Here is a 15,759-nt window from a genome sequence, read left to right as displayed (position 1 = left end):
TTTATGAAAACGTACATAATATTATATATTATGATAACAATATGATTGTTAAAAATGCTTAAATTTGTTAAATAATTTACATTTTTCGATATAAGATAACGAAATATTTCGAGTAAAACTTTAAACTTAATTCCACCATTTCACAAAACAAAATGTATGTAACTATAATATATTACGTAATATATTCAAAAATCGTTATAGGACGAAAAACGTCACGCAATGCAAGAAGTCCCGAACTTCAATTACGCATAGTACATACCGAAATCAGCAATTAATTTATGCAACGATAATGTTATTATATGTTAATGTGAAGACTGCAGGAGAGAGGAATACACATAATCACTCGATTAATAATTTATACTGTTGCACGAGTGCTATTTGTCCAATATTAAATCGCATATACAGAGACACAAGTCCGACATGGTCCATAAGCCGCCAATACGGTCCTCGGTATTAAATAAAGCTATACGCAACTAATTCCAGAGTTAATTATTACGAACGCATAGGTATATTTGTACAAATATAAACATACATAGTATTATCGACTTCGTAGATTGTCGTTAGCATAATATATATTAATATGCATTTACACAATATTAATATGTGCACTCGAATTTAATGTTTAAAATAATTATTGTGTTTACCGATCAATCGGGTCAAGAACGGTCAAACGCATGTTATCATACGATACTATAATAGAATAATCGTTGTTATTTCACACGGAACATAACTTTGTTACAGTGTATTAACAAATAAAAAAGATATTTTAATGATTTTTTTTTGTTGAATAATAATTTTAAAAAAGTTTTAATTTTTAATCGCTTGGTCTTTTAAATATAACACGTGGACGGATCTTGTAAAGTGGAAAATAATAATAATAAATTATAATTCTGAAAGCATTGATAACTATATTATCGCACACATTATTGTAAAGATATCTTGGACTCTGTAATCATATTACATTGAATATTTTTAAGCTCTTCTCCTGCCACAAAAAATGATCATTGCACGTCATCATAAAAAAATCATATCACTGTAAAATCAATACGTTGCTTGCTTCGTTTATTGAATTTAAAAAAGAAACATATTTAGTTGATAGATATCGCATTTAATTTACGTACGTACGTTTTCCACATCCGCACCTATAGTTCGATTTCACACACGGTTGTAAGACGATTGAATTTTATTCGAGATTTCTTTTCTAACTATAATATAATTATCTACAATCAGGTAACCTCCAAAGTCCATTAGACTAAAGTTGTTCTCGTGACCTATAGGTAAACTCAAAACATGCGATTGAATTAAAACAAACTATCTGTCGCTAATGGGTTACTCGCATTTACTCAAACAAAAATCTACATATATCTGTACAAATAGACGCCTTTCATCACACGTATTACCTATATTTTATTATTTCATAAAAACTGCACCGGTATAGATTAAATTTATTCATTAAATTTCTTAAATATAAATAAATTATCAATTGAAAGCACGGAAAGCTAACTTAAGTATTTTACATGAACTTATAATATATTTTGGTCAGGCAATCGATCTGAAAAATATTACGTCAAATAATATTATTATAATATGGTGATTTCTTATTCGTATACAACAACGATTCATTCTTCTATCTGAATATTAATTTTGCTTCTAACTTTCGGATAAGGCTTACTTTTTGACTTGTAGCCAAGACGCATAAACTTTTTAGGTATCAATAAATTCGAGGCTTTTATGTTCGTGGTGTGTATAAACGTCAACAAATCGAGTTTTAATCTTAAATTCTACAATGTTGGGCGACCATTACCATTTTAAATTGTTACTTTATTTATTGCCTTACAAAATTCTTCGTTGTATAATAAAACAACCGTGCTTTATATTCCGGAAATTTATGTGTCTGCAAACAATTTCAGCGTATAAGCGTATTATACTTTTAAGTGAGGTTTTGCACGCACAAGATTTAGATCTGGTCGAAACTATTCAAACGCTTTGTGCCATAAGTATAATAAATATAAATTATAACAAATGCAATTAAAAACCACGCGATATCAAAAGGGGTTCAAGATTGTTTAGGTACAATAACGCTTTGAGTTACGACTTACGATTTCAAGTCGTGGTGCACCTATAATATTTTTCACACAAATAATAAAGTATAAAAATATATTTGTGGAACACCGAATGACCAAACGAGAAACGTCGTCTTAAACCCAATAGTTTGAAAATGTTTTCAATTAATAGATTTACCATACAAATTGTTGACGTTCTATTAAGCAACTAACACAAAAATACAAAATGACATTATACTGTAGAACAAATTAATTTAACTACATGATATAAAATATATATTAGGTACTGTCACTCGTGTATACTCGTTTTATACTTTTGTGTTTTGTTATTAATTTCCAAATAATACGAATGTTAATTTTGCACACATGTTACGTGTGTTGTACAGAGTTGATAACACAAAAATGATTGAGATATTTCTTCAGATAGGAGTTTTATTTAAACAGATAACTAAGAAGATAAAATTCTCTAGTCGATACACACATAACTGCGTCTACAATGCAAACAGTGATACAACAATATCCCTATACTACACGGTTCGCGGTCTGTATACCTGCAGAACGAAGTAAATTAAATATAATTTTTCAACACAATTTGTCAAAGTACAATAAAATAACATGAATTAAAAAATTTAAGATATAATAATATTATTATATTACGGTACTGACGCGTTTACGTCCTGTGCAGTGCGATGATGTCAACGTGACCGCATCGCCGCTACGAGCACATAATTATTATTTATTATAATAATAATAATAATTATAAACATATAATAATAATATTTAAATAATGCCGTGCATTGTCGTGATAGCCCATAGATTGTGTAAAAGCGTCATCCGGTCTGTGAATGAATTCTTAATGTTATTATTATTATCATACACTAAACATCGGAGGGGGAATATAGCACGGTATTTCGGTAAACAATAATATTATTATTGTGGAAATGCTGGTTCGTTAAAATGATTATTATAGGTTCGATATTATAATGATGATGAACGACCCGGGTACGCATCGTTTACTGTGAACGGTTATGATTGTTTTGAAGGATTTTTTTTTTTAATTAAACACAATTCGACGTATATAGATAACATACGTAAATGTTAGATAGGCAGCTATAATAATAATAATAATAATAATAATAATAATAATATAATAGTATAATAACGTTTTATTTGTCAAAGAAATGACATGCCCATGTGTCGTCGTAACGTAATGATATTACCTATCTATTTTCTGATCGAGCCGATTGGCTTGAAGAAATAAAAAAAATAATATTTCGCGTATTACCTAACACCGGAAACGCGTATCGTGCACTTTTTTCCCCTTCTTCGGGATCACACCGCTGGTAAAATACCGTCCAAATCGTTTTGTAATCAATGCACGCGTATTTCTCATTAATTGTTTACACCGTATGTATAAATATTACGTACCTCCTAACTGGCGGACGACAAAATCTCCAAACGAAATATTAGAAAATAAAAATTAAAAATATCGTCAATCATCGAGTTTTTATATATACGCAGTGGTTAATATGACCGTTATTAAAGTATCAATACCCGCCAATGTAGACAAAACAAAAATATTGTTATAGCGACTACGAACAAAACGACGTGTGGCGAATAATGATAATAAAATAGACCGTCTAAAAAGTATTGTTCGTTTACACGATTACATTACACAAACGCATCCGTAAATCAAATTTGTAGTTGTTCAACAAATATTGAATTATGTTATTGTCATATAAATACCGACACGTGAAAGTATATAATACTAGTTCAGGTATACCTTCTAATTAAAATAACTGTACTGATTTATGTAGCTTACAATTTACTATACACATATTAGTATATAGTATATACTATATGTATTAACACCAAGACGTGAATGTATATAGCTATTCAGAGTGATACCGCAAACCGACCTCTAATGTTTTCATTGAATAATGATCTCTGATTTTTGGATTTTACAAGTTATTTTTAGATTAAGAGAAATTTTTTTTACCATTTAAGAAGTATCATGTGGGCAATACCAATATTTATTTTTTTTAAATGGCAAGTATATTATTTTCTGTATATTATTCAATGGATGATTTATTTGAAAATGTTGGTGTATCCATCATGGTATCTTTGTGTATATAAAAAAATATAGGTTCAAGATAATAAGTTGGTAAAATATAGGACCATAGAGTTATGATAATTTGAATATTTTATAGTATGACTAATTAATATTAATCTGTTAACATAAATTTTAGTTTTAAAACTGAATTTTCTAAGTACAATAAGTATTAGATTATATTACTTAGGTTAAAAATAATGACAATGATAACGAACTGTGATAAAATGTTATGTGTAACCTATCAATTAAGTAATAGCAAGAATAATACAATATATTATCTTTTTGATTATATCGAAAGTAAATATATTTTATGATTATAAATTTTACTAATTTTAGAGAAAAAAATTGTTTATTTTATGACCACATGATTGAAATCAACAATCGTGGATTTGTTATTAACTAAAACTTTTAACGTAAGTGGTTGGTTTATGCATTGTGTTTAAAATAGTTTAAGTTTCATACGTCAAGGTTATGATGTATAGTTGTTCACATAAAAATAACGGTCTTTAGAAAGTTAAAAAGCTCAACATGTTGTACATAGTCATAGTGTTATAACTTAACATTTTATTTTTTTAAGGTTATTATAAGAATTAACTCCAATACATAATATATATATTATGTGTTGAAGTTATTGTTGGATGTTATTATGTACCATTTTTAAATCATTGTAACTTCTTCCGAAATATGTCAATGAATCTTAGATATACTACAATAATAATTGTTGTTATGCTATTGACATAATAATTGTTCACTGAATTGTAACTCAATAATCAAAAATGAAAATACAATGTAAAAATGTGTAAGTTTGGCCAAAAACAAATTCAAGTATAGAATCAGTCAAAATTAATTTATTTATATTAGATGTTAGATACTGTGAATAAATCATTTATAGTTTATACACTCGTAAACTATAGAACGAAACATATATTTATGTAACGATCCTCTTCGAAATCATGAATATCATGGATCGGGTGCGTAATTTAACAGTTTAGTACTTAACATAATATTATTTTTCGAGAATAGTAGTATTATCAAATCATTGTGCCTTGAATGACTAAATATAATTCCATTATAACTGTTTCAAATTATATTGTTTTAAGTTTTTCGTTAGTTATCGGTACTTCAAAAAATTTACCGAAAAAACTATTGTAAATATTATATTCACTCAAAATCTAAAAAAAAGATTAGAATCATGAAAAAATCTTAAAAATAAAACGTCTGTTAAAAATATTGTTGATGTTTTGCTAACTTGGGTATATTAATTTTATATTATACTAATGGGGGCATACTAAATTCATAATGGGTGTTATGCCTATTGGTGTTTGTTCGTATATAGTATATCATGGTTGTAGTTTAATAATATAATAATAATTACGGAACATAAACATACACTACAGTTAATATAATAATCAGGTCCATAAAATTTTATAGTCTAAAAAAAACTAGAAATTATCATTATACCGCTTAACTTTTATTAATATAAACAAAAAAAAAAAAAAAAATCAAAATGCTTAATTAAAAAACAACCAGTTTTTCATTAATTATTATCATTATATTTTTTTTAGAATCCTTTATTGTAATATCTGATAACGGTTATGGTTATATTGCTAATTATTACAAATAACCTACATTTTGCTAAAACCAAACGTTGATGTGTACGATTTGAATTTTGCAACACTTCAAATAGTCTGCGGTGATAGTAAGAAGAAGTTTATGTATTATATCCTGTCACTATTCAATAAAAATAAATCTATGAGAAAATGTAGGCACTATTAAAACAGTAAATAATTGTATAATATAGATTTCTATTAAGATTTGTTAATATCGTCACATTTAAACCATGTTACAATACTCTTTATAGATCAACACTAGGAATTTTAATTTCTAATCAGTATTGTATATATATATATATATATATTTTAAATTATTTATATGAACACTCACAATATACTTAATATATTATACAGATACATGTACAGTTTGGGACACTGGAAACTAAGATCAAAAATCTATCGATAATAGTAAAAAATAGTTCTAAGAATCATAGCTGGACCATGCGTAACAAGTATCACCATTTCATTGAAATTTGGATTAAAGACGAAATATAATACATGTTACTTAAGGCTACACTTAACTGGAGGAGTCTCCACTATGAATTGGGACAAAAACGAAAAATAGCTTATTGAAATCTCACCTTCATCAACATTTCCAACTGCTTCCTTTATGGTTAACTTAATTTTGTACTTTTACATTTAATATGAATTATTTTTATTTTTTTTTTTTTTTACTTATAAAATGTAATAATTAAAAATAAATTATAAAAATACACAATACTATGTTGAAACTATTAAATAATGAAAAAAAAAAAAAACTATAAACTAATAACATTTTTTGTATAATTTTAAAAGAATCTATTTAGATCATAGTATTACTCATATAAATAAATAATAATAATATGTTGTCAATATTATAAGTATTTTTAGATGAACAACAATACTATATAAATAGAACGTTGAGGTACGTGTTTATATTATATATAATGTATCTTCAACAAAAATATTTTTCATTATTTTAGCTTTTAAAATGAATGAACGCGTGTAGCTGGATATTCAAAGAAAAATTGCTTACAACAGCTGAGCTCCGAATAAATGTTAGTATAATAGGTTATAATACAAAATAATATGTACCTATAATAAAATAATAATAATATATAAGCAAAAGATAATAATATTATAATAATATAATATAATATCTCGATCGTAACAATGATTTGTTCGATTTTTGATTTTCTCACGCGTTCGTATGCAAGCCGGGCACGTCGCATGCATACACACACACACTCTTATAATATATACCTATAAATATTATAAGTTATAACTATAATACGTATATGTACCTACGATATACATCCCATAAAAAGTCATCCACTGGAGTTTTTAGACACTCTACGTGATACAACCGCAGTGGACGTTGGTAAAATAAGATTCGTTCCGACGGAGGAGAAATGTATATGATGGTTTATCTAAAACCATTGATCATACATAGTATGATAAAGTATATATTTTACTTTGTTTAGTCAATGTTAAACCTATATGAAATATGACAAAAAAAAAAAATAATACGAACTTGTCGAAATTTACCGGTAACAAGGGCTGTTTGAAAGCCAAAAAACAAAACAATCATATGAAAGTAAAAAAGTTATACTTATTGTACGTTCTTCATTAATAATTATAATTATTTACTAGTGTGTAGTACATATTATCTATGATTAAAATTTCTATTTTTTCGTTGATATTATGGTATGATAAATATGTATGTGTTTATCATACTACTATATAGTATATGCAAAGGTGGGCATTAACTAGTTTAAAAATTAAAGCTAAATAATTATTAAGTAAATCTTTTTCAAACTTTTTAACTTAGTTAGATAATTTTTTAATTAACTCAACAATTTAACTAGTTAGACAATTGACTGTAACAATATAACTATTTCCAGTTAATTTAAAGTCGGTAGTCATTGCTCTAGATACAAGTATCCGAAGTAGCTCTGAATGTTGCCACATTTTTGCTTCAGTCCGTCACTGACCGAAGTTGTTGTGTGGTTCAGATATTATGAGAACTGGCCGAGACTTTGAAGTAGAAATTTTCTACGAAGCGCACTGTTAATAGGACATAAATCCGTATTAAGTGGCAACATTCTGTAAAGACGACGAGACTACAGATGGGTTAAGAAGAAATTGGGGAGTTGATAAAATGGTAATTATATGACGAGCTTTTACGGAGAACTTGGAAGAGACAGTCTTATGAGAACAAGGAATTAGTTTGCACTACTTAGATAGGAAGCCACGCTATGCTTAATTGGTAAACTACGTGGCTATTGGAAAGAGGGGTAGCTACAGTCTTTAGTCTTTAGTTTTGTTGTTATTTCTCGCGAGGAATTCGGTCTGTCTGTCCGCGAAAAGACGACCTGAAGCTAATATAGTCTTCCGACTTATTAGTTCGTTAAATATATAAAAAAAAACTGTATCATTAAGGGAGGAAGACCGATTACGTGGATTGACATCTAACCAGTCATCACGGTTAACGGGCATTCTTCAAATCCGTTAGATTATTGTGATTCTCGTCGCCCATTGACATTTTATAGCTCCCATCGACGGTTGTCGATCAATTTTGGAAACCACCATTCTCAATTCCATTGATATTTCGAAGTAACTTCGTTTACGAAACGGCACAATATTATAGATTCAGCTTTTCGCTAAACGTCGACGTGACAGACATCGCACGCTAGACCCTGGACGCTATACTATTATAAATAATAATATAATCAGTATTTTATTGTTTGTAAATATATAGATCTAATATTACATCTATTTTATGTATTTAAAAACCCATTTTTAAGGACTATTATTCTTTTTACGTTACAGACATGTATATTTATTATATTAATGGCTCAGAAATTGCACGTTTGAATTTTTATGTAGTGAGAAATAGATTGCCTTTTTTTTTTAAAAATCGTATTTTGTTTACAAATAATTTAAATATATATTGCAAACATTTCTTTGTAGGTAATCAATTATTTTTATTCATATAACCTCATTTTCTGCCGATATACTTTTTGTTATTAGGTTTATTACTACAGGTCCCTCAATTAATATTGTTTAAACCTGTTTAACAGGTAAAATAGGAAAAATTGAAAGTACATTAGCTATTACCTATTCAAAAACACCGTTTTAAATTTCAACATATAAACTTGTAAGACATGGCACACAACTTGATCAAGGTCAATAATATAATGTTTAATAAAACGTATACATATGTATGGCTCACAGTTCATAATACGATTCATCTCGTAATACAGTAAAATAAAAATGAAAGTCGCTCAGCCTCCTCACGATACCTTAACTAGTGAAAAACAACATTTAAAGTTTAAACATTTTGTATTCTTAGAAAATGCATTTCAATATTAGATTAATGTACTCTACTAGTATTTAATTACAAAATGTATCATTAGTAATTTATCATTATCATTATCATGGCATTAATATCATACAAGTTCTTTGTATATTATAATATAATATGTTTAAGATAAACAAAATGTGTGGAAACTGTTTAATATGTCTCATGTATTTAAATATCAAATTAAATTTGTACAAAAATTAAAATATATTCATATTGATTAGTTATACTCGTACGTTTTAAAATAGAAAAGTTATAATTTATAATAATTTCGAAGAATCGAATAGATCGTTCATTCATTTATAAATCGCACGTATTGTAATATTAAAAGAAATTTATGCGAAAATGAAAACGTATAGGTATAGGATACTGAAATACTATGCACAATGTACATTAAAATAAAAAAGGTTTTGAAATAAAAAAATTACAATTTACAATAAATTCGCAGAAACGAATGGTTCGTCAATATACATGTGTGTCTACTTCCTATATATTAGTTGATTGTTACAAAACACACGGAAGTAAGATAGATCGAGAGCATGAAAACAATTTTAAGAGGAAATATGATGTTCATATTATTATATAATACTATACGTGTGCTTACTTAAGAGTTTAACGATGACGTAGAAAATATATTTGAAACGCTGTTGCTGTACGTGTGTAAATAATCTCATTAGAACGAATTTAAAATAATTAATTAATATTATGAGCAGCAATGCAGGATATACGAAATGAATGCTTTTTTTTTTTAATTGTACATAATATATGTTTGTAGATTTGCATTAGTTTAATGAATTAATAATGAGAAGAACCAATCCTTTTACAAGATGACGAATAATTTAATTTTCACGTTTTTTACTTTTAAAACGTTTTACTAAATTAATTTAAATCAAATAAATTATTTTTGATAAATACACGACATAATAATATTACACAGTGTCTGTATAAAATGGTATTCGTAGCAGGTAATTAAGTTGTATTGAGTTTAGAAGAAAAACAACATTTTCAAAATATTGAATCAAATTAACCTTATTATAAATGTTAAAAATTATTCAGAATTCAGTATTTTTTCCAACTACAATTTTCATTTCAATTTTATTATTCCTGATATATTATGTACATAATAAAATGTTCATCAACTCAATATTATAAAAAATTAATTATATTTAAGACGCTTTATCATATTTATCACATTTTTCAGAAAAAAATGTAGTTCATATTATAGAAAAATATTGAAAATATTAAAAAATGTATAAAAATATTTATAACTTTTAAAAATACATTTATATCGTAATATTACGGTCAAAATATAGCAGAAAATTATGTATTATGATTCTATAGAATATTTCAAATTATTGTCATAGTGCCAATTTCCAATCAGTATAACATATGAAAAAATAAGCTCCCTGAAAATAGAAAATTAATTGAATAAATTAAAACAAGTAGAAATTATGTATTTAATTTTCATAAGACTATCCAAGTATATTATAATATTAAATCAATAATTATAATTTTGAAATAAAATTGGTTACAAAATATAACCATTAAATTCATAGTGATATTTATGTTAATGTTACTAAAATGATTTTGAAATAAACACAGACCTAAATACTTTTTTACACGATGTTTACTTTTTTTTTATATAGGTAAATCGTAAGATAGTTTTTATAACATATATTCTTACCTCTGAATATGAGAGGTATATAGACGAAATATAATAATATCTAAATAAGTAGAATAGCTTATTTTTTAATAAATAATATATTTTATACTATAAAATAATAAAATGATAAATATTTGTAATTTTAAAATGTTTTTTTGTTTTGCTTAAAATATCCCATACACTAACATAATATTTCATAATAAATAGTTGTAAAAACATTGATAACAATGTTGCAGTTATACATTGTTTATTTGTCTGATTTTTGAAGTTATAGAAATAATTTTAAGTTAACCTATTTTTGTTGAATTTTGCAGGATTGATGCTCCTTAATTTTAATTTATTTATTTGTTCTACTCTTTTGAATCTGAAATATAATTCATTATTTTTGAAGACATTCCAAAGAAAGTTTTTCATAATAAAAGTATAATTGATACAATAGTGGAAATTTACTACCTAGTCGATTTTGGTCGTCAAAAGTATCATCGTAGTTATCTTGTTTGAGATTAATGGCTTAGTCTTATGACCACCAGAATACATCTAAGTTACGGAAAAATTAGGTTTCAACCCATCATTAATTTTTTTTAAACTCGACTTAGGCTCTTAAGAAATATATTATTAAAAACCTTGGAGAATCAATTGTATATTTTTACTAAGAAATTATTTTTAATTTTACAACAAACAAAAGAAATTAATTTCTTTTTTTAAATTAGCTGTTCTTTATCTATTTATTTTAAAGTTATAGCACTTATATTAAAATCATAAAATATTATTATTACAGAAGTCAATCACCAATTAAAAATTAATAAGCCAGAAATTACAAAAAAATATATATGCATTTGTCTGAACATAGTATAAATACGTATGCGTTCTATATACATTGATAGATGTGAAACATTATATGAGCATGGGTCTTTATACACGTAATACATTATTAGTTATTAGTTATTACAATATAATGTTAGATATAAAAACATTAATAATGATTAAGTAACACGTTTTGTTTAGATATATTAAAAATTACCATATTAATATTATAATATTGTAGGTATGTAAATAGAAAACATTTGCTAACAAAGGTCAAGGACCGACAGGTCTTAGTATAATATGTTACTTGTAATGTAAGAGGTTTAAAGACGTATTAAAATAAGGTGCATAGTTTTATCCAATTTATTGTTTGTTCCCCGGGTGATGAAATTCCACTGCAGCCACAAGTCGATCGCATCCGTGTTATGACGTTTTAAATAATGTAGTGGTGCAACAGTAAATAGTTTCTCGGGGCCCTCAAAACGAAATGTCTGGTCATTGGCCGACTCACCGCCATCATAAAACTATAATGACTTCCGTAGAGACAGCCATCACACATGATTTTCGAAGGTGTGTTTTGACGGCCGTCTGCCTATCGTTTTTTTTTCGGTATCGAAGCCATTATCTCTCTAGTATAGGTAACCTATTTGGCTTTGAACGTCGCCAAATTTTTGCTTCAGGGCATCATGTCCGAATTGGTTCAGATAATACGGTTTATAGTCAAGATTGTGAAACTTAGTCTGGTGACAATGATATTAACTTACGTTAAGGCAACAGGACATGAAGACGGCTCGACTACTAACCTTTAACAAGTAGCGTCATAACAGACCGCAAAGATCTACGGACAACAGGCTGCAAAATCTTAGGGAAAACAGCCCTTAAATGCCTTAGGGTAACAGGACACGATGGAGTAGTAGAATTAGACTAGGAATGAAATAAGACTACAGTTTCTGAGTTTTGCAGCCTTATCGATGAATGTGGTGCATGTGATAGTAAGGGGTTATACTTCTGCAGCACTTCTTAACTTGTGCAATACCTACCAACCATTGTCCGTGATGTCTCAAAATGAGATTTAGTGCCCTGCATTTTTGCTTCTATTCTGTCACCTGCAATTTTTCATAAAACGAAACAGTATTATGCTTAATTTTTCGACGAATGTCACTGCATATGTAGAGATGAAATGAATTGCTAAAGTATCGAGTATCAACATTTGTATTTTTTTTACTTAAAAAAAAATGGTTTACAAAAAACCTGAGTGTATAGGTATTGTTTAAAATATTTCATTTATTTATTTTTTATTTCATTAAGTATATTAAGTAATAACAATGCATATAAATATATAATATTCAAACTTTGATTTTATTATCTGAAAAGTTGATAGTTGGCACGTATAATATACTTGAAATAAATAATGAAATAACGTAACATTCAGAATATTATAGTATTTATTATTACTTAATACTTTATTATATTAGACATTATTAAATGTATATTATGTAATATGATTGAAGAATTTATCAAGATAATTATAATAACAGTATAGTAGCTTCCCAATTTTTTAAGAATAACAATTGTAGTTTTGTCAAAAATTAAAAAAAAAACGAAATTTAAATATCGAAATGAAAATTAAAGAAATACAATTATGTAGAAATCGTTATCAATATTATAGAAATTCGACAATGAAACGAGTAATACGAATAGTACTAGGTATTTTAGTGATCTTTACATTATTGTCGAAATAGTCTAAAATTATTTTACGATTGCACGTTTGCGAGGTAAGTAATACTGCCATGTAAATAATACTAAAGCTATATAAAAACTGTAACATGACGTATATAGTTGTATGTATGGTATGAATTTTTTTTTTTTTATCAATTTTAAAGTCAATTTTTTGTATAATAAATAAGACGCTATTGTATATTATCGAAATTTCTTTGTTGTGGGACCGCAAAATATTTCATAAGCACCGCCACCGTCCACCAATTATTAAAATAAAATTATGAAAATAAAATGTTATATTATAGGCTCATATTGACGTTAAAAATGTGAGTTACCACCATACAATTTTAATTTGATTTTCGTTCATGGTTTTTCATTTTCGTTCCATATTATATTTCCACGGTTTTATATAGATGAATATTTAATACGAAATAATATAATGATCGACAATAACTGATGTTAATTTTTGCCACGATTTGTTACTGCTAGTGTATAGTAGTGATCCATACCGATTTATTATGATATAATATCATATTATTATTAGGTAGTATAAACCTATAAACATGTATAATAAGCATGTAGTGTGAATAAGTCTCTACAATATCGTATACCACCGTGGACCATAAATATAATAGTAGGTATATTATTTGTCCTATTGTACGATTTTTGTTTAAATTTTAATAAAATATTTTTTTTTCTGGAACTAATTAATTACCCTTTCAGTCCTTTGTTCCTACTGTAGATCTAACCTGCACCATGGCTTTCGGCGACTTGGATGTTTTTTGTTTTTGGGGAATTCTATAATAATAGATCGTTCTAGATAGTATTATGTGATCTCACGATCTCACAGTAAACAAGCACCGTACGTCGTCGCCGGTCAACTATTATTTTTTGTCTAGTGTATTATATTGGGACGTTTTGTACCATTGTGAAGGAATCATCTTATTCTATTGTTTATATTTCAAACCAACTATGGCTCGTCGGTAATTTATTGTGATCTATTTCCAGTCCACCTTTCGTATAGTGTACGTCATAATGTAGTGGTGATGCGTGACTCGTGGGTCGTGACTCATAAATCAGGGAGGAGGGTTCGTCAAATTGTATTCGGGCATCGGGGCCGCAAAAATCAAGATTAAATACATTTCGTGCAGGCGAGAGGGGATATAATAATGTGGGTTGTGATAAAAATAGATATGTATAACTCATTACTCGGGTAGCCAAATGTGTGATATATTACGTACCTATGCGTGTACATAATAATTATTCACGGGAATTATTTCCGATCACTTATCGAATAAAGTCGTAATGAAATCTAATGTAAAGAAGTTGTGACGTTAAGTTGTACGTGAAAAATAGACTTGTAGAAAATACATTTCAGCGTATTGATTTGTATAAGTTCAAAATCGAGTGTTTAAGGAGACTATAATATTTTCGGCGTCCACGTAGCTCCTATAAATTAATAGTTGACTACAACTCGTATCATGTATGTAAGGTGTAGATCAATAAAATAATTTTCTTCCATTATTATTAAGCGAGCTTGAGTTGGAGAAAAGAATTGAGTTAATGGTAACTAGTAAACGAGTTTTATTATCCGTAGAATAACCTATGATGTACCTACGCCGTATAGTGTTAGTTTGGCAGCACCAACATCGATTTACCAAGCGAAGGATAAAAACACTCAACTTGCCTATACAAAACGCCTTAGAAAGCGTGTTCAGTTTGGTTATTAATAGTTATATTTATATCAGTACGTGGTTGTAGTAAATAATTATTTTATAAACGATTATTATATAACGAACGGTAAGTCATTTGTATTCACAGAGTGTTTTGCTCTCTCGCGTGGCCTGATGCAGGTACCGTGATACATAATGTACAAAATATCATCGCGTTCCATACCATTAGAAAATGTTGAAATACTGAACCCCAAATCGACTTAAAGTCTGCAAAATAGAAACTTATTCGTAGACATAATGTATTCAGCGTCGCATAAGTAATACAATAATAGATAGCTACCTATTAACATTATAATAAAATATATTTTTTTATTATTTAACACGTAAGTCACTAATGTAGGTAGGAACATTGAAAAACAAATTATACAGAGGTTACAAATATTTCGTTGCTGACATCGCTTTCGTCGCTGCCACCACAGTGCGTAAAAATAAACGTTTTACTGAAAAATTGTAAATCGTCTTATAATCTATATTATTTCATCGTCTCGTGTGGGGTTATTACTCCATCATAATGTTTACATTTCAAGTATGGTGCAATAAAAATATGTTAAAAGCATGTAAGATAATTTATAGCCAAACAAAACAAAATTGACGCATAAGTAGAGAAAAATAATGTAAGTTATTAGCTATTTGTGTTCGAGTTAATAAATTAGTTATGAAACTAACTTGGTAAAAATCATAGTTAAAGTAGTTATGTTATTTTTTTTT

At 27.5% G+C, this 15,759-nt stretch overlaps 1 long non-coding RNA gene across 1 annotated transcript; it reads left to right on the top strand.

The window, feature by feature from the left end:
- Window positions 1-5,045: 5,045 nt before the first annotated feature.
- LOC126549381 (uncharacterized) lies at window positions 5,046-6,402 on the top strand. The gene is made up of 3 exons (XR_007603505.1): window positions 5,046-5,147; window positions 5,742-5,875; window positions 6,144-6,402. It is a non-coding gene; the product is annotated as an uncharacterized LOC126549381 (long non-coding RNA).
- Window positions 6,403-15,759: the final 9,357 nt, after the last annotated feature.

The sequence above is a fragment of the Aphis gossypii genome, chromosome 1 (genome assembly GCF_020184175.1).
Source record: "Aphis gossypii isolate Hap1 chromosome 1, ASM2018417v2, whole genome shotgun sequence".
Lineage (NCBI taxonomy): Eukaryota > Metazoa > Arthropoda > Insecta > Hemiptera > Aphididae > Aphis > Aphis gossypii.
This window is presented reverse-complemented; position numbering and strand designations above follow the sequence as displayed.